The 6,724-nt window shown below is 34.2% G+C and overlaps 1 non-coding gene across 1 annotated transcript; it reads right to left on the bottom strand.

The window, feature by feature from the left end:
• Nucleotides 1-1,479: 1,479 nt before the first annotated feature.
• LOC126008057 (small nucleolar RNA U13) lies at nucleotides 1,480-1,583 on the bottom strand. The gene has a single exon (XR_007495477.1). It is a non-coding gene; the product is annotated as a small nucleolar RNA U13 (small nucleolar RNA).
• Nucleotides 1,584-6,724: the final 5,141 nt, after the last annotated feature.

Here is a 6,724-nt window from a genome sequence, read left to right as displayed (position 1 = left end):
ACATTATTGCATATTTGTGCATAAGTTATATAAAATATAAAGGATAAACAGATTATATATTACACTATAAGTCAGAGATTCTAAAAATCCATGTATACAAAAGTAAAAATATACAGAAGATTGCTAACTTATGGAGTGCTTTGCTCTGTTCTAGTTTGATTTATAGAGAAAATAATTAAGATTTATCATAATTAGAAGTGTGGGCCAGAGTGATAGTACAGCAGGTACTGTAGGTGCTTGCACAATACTTGCCTTGCAAATGTCTGACCTGGGTTCAATCCCTGTGATCCCATATTGCCCCCAGCGGTAGCCTCTAAGTGCAGCCCTAAAATAAAATATTTTTAGAAGAGAGTAGTTATCTCATGCGAGTTTATGGTGTTGATATAGATGTTGGAAATAGCTTCCTTCCTTCCTTCCTTCCTTCCTTCCTTCCTTCCTTCCTTCCTTCCTTCCTTCCTCCCTCCCTCCCTCCCTCCTTCCCTCCTTCCTTCCTTCCTTCCTTCCTTCCTTCCTTCCTTCCTTCCTTCCTTCCTTCCTTCCTTCCTTCCTTCCTTCCTTCCTTCCTTCCTTCCTTCCTCCCTCCCTCCCTCCCTCCCTCCCTCCCTCCTCCCTCCCTCCTCCCTCCCTCCCTTCCTCCCTTCCTTCCTTCCTTCCTCCTTCCTTCTTCCTTCCTTCCTTCCTTCCTTCCTTCCTTCCTTCCTTCTCCCTCCCTCCTCCTCCCTCCCTCCTTCCTTCCTCCCTCCCTCCCACCCTCCCTCCCTCCCTCCCTCCCCCCCTCCTCCCTCCTCCTCCCTCCCTCCCTCCCTCCCTCCCTCCCCCCCTCCCTCCCTCCCTCCCTCCCTTCTTCCTTCCTTCCTTCCTTCCTTCCTTCCTTCCTTCCTTCCTTCCTTCCTTCTTCCTTCCTTCCTTCCTTCCTTCCTTCCTTCCTTCCTTCCTTCCTTCATGTTTGAATCACAGCCAGCTGTACTTAGGGCTGCTGAGCCTGTACTCAGGAATCACTTTTGGCATTGGGGATCAATCATGGTTGTCATCATACAAGGCAATGGCATACTGCTGCACTATCTTTCTTACAGTTTTGAAAGAAGTATAGGCAGCACATATAATTTTTTAAACTGTACATTTTTGTCATATATCCATCTAAAAATAACCTTTTTATTTTTGCTTTGAGACCACTCCAGTGTGCTGAAGGTTCACTCCTGACTACATTAAGGAGTCACTCCTGTCAGTGCTTGGGAAACTAGATATGTTCCAGAGATAAAACCTGGGTTGACTGTATGCAAGACTGCAGTCCTATCTCTCTAGTCCCTTATATTAACCATTTTTTATATACAAATAATAATTTCATAGTTTGAATTTTTCATTACTCACAATGATCTATGATAAATATAGTTTAATGGGTAAATATCTCACAATACAATAGTATAATTTATGCTAATAATATGCTAATAATATAAGAACATAATACTCTTTCTTTTCTCATGTCAGAAGGGTGATGTGCCGACGTCGTAACAAGGTTGAAGGGAGGCACATATCACACAGGGGTGTGAAAACCCAATCATCATGCTTATGAACCAGAAAAGGATCTTTTTTTTTTAAGAATATAATACTCTTAACTGTAGTTTTCTTAAGTTATACAGACAAATTTTTTAAGATATTGTTTCAAAGATAGCTCCAATCATGTATCTTTTAAGCTACTAATGAATTTCTTTAACTGACCAGGAGCTACATCAAAAAGAATAAGACTTCTCTGGATATGAAGTTATTATAATGCCATTTTTCCCTGTAGTCTTTCTCCCAAAATGCATAAAAGCAGCTTAATTATGTAAAAAGAATCGTAAGATAAATTGCAATTAAGATTATTCTACAATATAGTTTACCAGTACAATAAAGCTGTCAAATCATAAAAACTATGGTGAGTCTGAAAAACTGTCATGGCCAATAGCACTGAAGTAAAGATGATAAATAAGCAGAAAGTAAAAGCCTGAATGGGACCTTGGAAAGAAGACATTATAAAAATAAAAACTGAATCTGAATAAAGTATAGATTCTAGTTAATAATAATGCATGAAATTGGCTTATTGATTATGACAAATATAATGTACATGACAAATATAGTGTACATGACACTCGGGTATATACTTATAAAATCCTCTATTGTCTTTACAATTTTTCTGGAGACATAAACCTTTTTTAAATAACAATTTATTAAAAGGATTAGAGAGGTAGTACAGAGACTAAGAAGCTTGACTCGCAAAAGGCAGATCATGATTTGATCCCCAGCACACATAAACCTCTTGAGCACTGCCAGTGATCTCTGAGTGCAGAGCTGAGAATAATTTTTGAGCACAGTTGTTTGTGACTCACCCTCTAAAATATCAGTAAAATATAAACAAAATGTCAAGTTACATTTAACATAGTAAGAATATAATATTTCATTTAAATAAAACAATCATTGTTTTCTCTTTTGTACTCCCAAATTGAGGACACTATTTGAATTAGGGTTTCCACAAAATATTTTCTAAAATCTATGGGTTTGGAAGAACCAGTGTTTTAATTCAGTCTGAAAAAAAATAATCTTGAGACACAGGAAGAACTGATATTTATGTTTGACTCCAATGTCAGGGACAGAGGAAAAATGTGTCCCATATTGAAAGAGAATAGGCATAAGAAATTTTCTTTTACTTTCATCTAATTTACTCAGTATATAAATAAATATTAATATTATACCTTTTGAACTACAACAAATAGCATTTAATGTTGCATGTAGATATGATGCTCAGAAAATTAATATAGTTAATTAGATTCAAGTATATTACTGAAAAATGGACTGAATTAATGCCACAGACAAGATACATAGGCCAGTTTAATTGACCAAATATGAGGGAAATAAAAAGTAGTTAGTGGAAGAGAGGGAATATGAATCAGTTATGGCAGTGGAAAACATAAGAGAAAATATTATTGATAATTGCATTTTTATTTTAGATTCAAATCGTAGCTAGTCAGGGCTGGAGCAATAGTATAGAAGGGAGGGCTTTTACTTTGCACACAACTGACCCAGGTTCAATCCCCAGAATCCCATATATCACCTGAGACAGCAAGGTGTCATTTCTGAACACAGAGCCAGGAGTAATCCCTGAGCTCAGCTGTGTGGTTTAAATACCAAAACAAACAAAAACAAAACAAAAAATGAAAACAAAAAATGTGTATTTCCAAGAAGGTTGAACTTAACAGTGGGTTCAAGGAGACTGACTAAGTGAAAGAAGTTTTGAGTAGCACACCAAATCTTAATATCACCATTTTGCAGCTGACTAGTATTATACAGGTTCATGAAAATATAAAATGATGTTGGGGTTGAGTGATATTATAGTTTGTAGGGTGTTTGTCTTGCACGTGGCCTATCCGAGTTCAATCTCCATTATCCCATACGGTCCCCCAAGCCTTCTAGGTGTGATTTTTGAGCACAGAGCCATGAGTAATTCCAAATGCAGCCAGGTTTGGCCCCAAAGCATATATATATATATATATATATATATATATATATATTACATACATATATATATGTAATTATATTTACATACATACTATATATATCTCTTAACATAATGCATCTTTGAGTTATCTCAGATAAAAGAAGTTAAAATGACCTCATAAATCACACAGTAAACAAAAAGTACTGAAACTCCCATGATTGATTATTGCAGGTAGTGGAATACTGATTGATATTATAGCTTTCCATTTCCTTCATAAGATTCACTTCTACATTTTCTGCAGATTTCTCAAGGTTTTGAGTAGGTATCCCAAGAGTTATGGGCAATTCTTCCTCATTAGTAACCTTTTAGTTCTACTGCCTGACAGCACTTTTCAAATAAGTATTCTGAGGCATGTCTTTACCTTCACACTCGGTTTTATAGAGAAGCTCATGATTAGCATATATTATTTTAATTTGTATAATTAATTGAAAAATAGATTTCCTTAATTATTTTATGCATACATTTATGTATACTTACTTTCAGAGTTTCACTATTTTCAACACCTTTTTGTTAATGAGTTTCACACATTTTTTAAATTAACTTGTTATTTTAAGCTTTGTATCACCAAGGTACCCTCATATTTTCAAGTATCAGACATAAAGAACCTAGCCTAAAAGTTTGGTAGTTTAATTCTACAGTGCATTTTTATTCACATATTAAGGAAGATATTAAATCTCAAGTTGTGAAATCTGTAGAATAGATATTTTGTACAAGATTTTAATAGTACCATTTAAAAAGGAAAAGTCTATCATTTTTTCCTGTAACTAGACAGTCAACAACAAAAAGACATCTAATGTTCTCATTGATTTGTCCTCAAAGTGGTTGCCATTTTTAAGACAATAATTAGCATCAATGTTTATAGAAAATAGCCAACATAGAAATCCATTATGTAAGTGTATAATATGTAAATTTCAAGTAAAGTTGGTCTACATTAAGATCTCATAGTTATGCTGGATACATACATGTTTTATGGGAAATTCTGTTTAATAAAAAGCCATGCTACACTTAAAACTAATGCACTTTCATCAAAATTATAATATTATAATATGTTATAATTATTATGTTGTATTATATTATAAACCACATCATATACAATACAAATGTCTCTGATATTGTACCAAAATTATGAATAAAAAAGACATGATTTTTGTATTTTTGCTATTTTTGTACTACACCCATGGATGCTCAGGGCTTTCTCTTGCTCCATTCTCAGGGAGCATTTCTAGAGGATACTTGGGAACCACAAGGATGCAGAGGATCAAACCCAAGTCAACCATATTCCAAGGTGAGCACCCCTAACCACTGTGCTATCTCTTGGTCTCTAAAAGCTCCACTTCATACATGCTCTGTAGTTTTATAGAAATGATTTAACTTGAATATTCAAAGAGAGAAGCAGGATACTAGTTTTAAATTAATAAATTATATCAACTGTAAATACCGAATTAGTAAAAAATGAATTCTAAATGGTAGTTGTCCAGTGAATACTTAATGTATTGTTTTAAGAATGTCAGGTTTATGACAATGCGGTCTGCTTCTATCCTTGTGTATGTCGGAATAATTTTTTATCTTAATAAATTGGATGTTTAAACAATATTATTTCTAGTTTTCTTAGTCTGTAAGTCCTTGCAAATGTTTTGTGATATACAGAGCATACATGGTATTAGTGGATATAAAGACTGAAACATGGTTCAGTGGCTGTAATGCAAGGTTTTCATGCAGAGTTTTGGGTTTGACCCCCAAACCTACCCTAGCAATCCCCAAATTACCAGAAGGGGTTAGCTCCAAAAACCCAAAACATGGGAGAAAATAAAGATGCTCTCATATATTATTATATAATGAGAAACTTTTTAAGAATAAACATTGGGTGCCCTAAAATTTTTGTTTAGGAAAATTTATATTAATAATTATTTAAAAAGTTATTTTTGACACTTTGGAAAGTAAACTTATTTTTCTGACAAAAGTAATATCTACCAATATTTAAGCCAAAAATTACAGGTAATAAGCTGAATATTTGGAAGTACTTTAATTAGAATAATTCAAGACAGAATTTCTCTGGCTTAAACCCCAGATTTTAAAATATTAATAAAACCTTTTGAGCCAATCTCATAACAAAACATTTGGAACCCCAATTTTAATTAAATATTAAATTCTAACTTAAGGGGAAGTTTGACCATTACTATGATCTATGTATAGATGTTAAATTTCCTTCTTCCTTTTCTCTTATACTCTCTTTACTTTTAATATTATTATCTTGCAGAGTGTTCTAAATCACTGAGATTTGATTGTTTTCCCTCAAATTTCTGGAAACAGTAAGGTCTGTATCATGGTATTAAAAGTTTTAATTTCTTATAAATTTTTTAGGTTGACCTGGCAATTTTTAGCATATACTCCTGGCTCTGTAGTCAGGGATCCTTCCTCAAGAATTTTGAGGACTATAATTGTGCCCTACTCACTGAACTATCTCATGGCCCTCTTTTCTGAACTCTTTCTCATTGACTAGTTGGTGTAGTTTTTCTTATGTCTTCACGTGGCTCTTTCTCTATGCTCACCTGGAGCCTCTTCTGATAAGATGTTAGTTCCATTAAATTAGGGGCCCATCTTTAACTCTTTACATTTAATGGCTACTTTAAAGAAAGACTTGTTCTCCAAATAGATAAATTTTAGATTAGAACTTCAACACGTATTAGAATTAGGAGAAAACATAATTCATTAAATACAGAAAGATTAACTATACTCATGGGAAAGGTTTTTTTTTTTTGTGTGGTGTGTGTTAACATCTTATTTCTTTTTTATTAATATATTTATTTAAACACACTTAATTACCAAATATGATTGTAGTTGGGTTTCAGTCATGTAAAGGACACCCCCCTTCACCAGTGCAACATTCCCATTACGAATGTCCCAAATCTTCCTCCTTCCACCCCTACTCCCGCCTGTACTCTAGACAGGCTATATACATTCCCTCAATTCATTCACATTGTTATGATAGTGCTCAGTGCTAGTTATTTCTCTAACTGTACTCATCACTATTTGTGGTGAGCTTCCTGTCATGAGCTGGACCTTCCAGCTCACCTCTGTTTCTGAGAATTATTGCAATGTCTTTTATTTCTCTTAAAACCCATAGCATGAATGAGACTATTCTGCATAATATCTCTATCCCTCTGACTTATTTCACTGCAGCATAATAGATTCATG

Source organism: Suncus etruscus, chromosome 4 (assembly GCF_024139225.1).
Source record: "Suncus etruscus isolate mSunEtr1 chromosome 4, mSunEtr1.pri.cur, whole genome shotgun sequence".
NCBI lineage: Eukaryota > Metazoa > Chordata > Mammalia > Eulipotyphla > Soricidae > Suncus > Suncus etruscus.
This window is presented reverse-complemented; position numbering and strand designations above follow the sequence as displayed.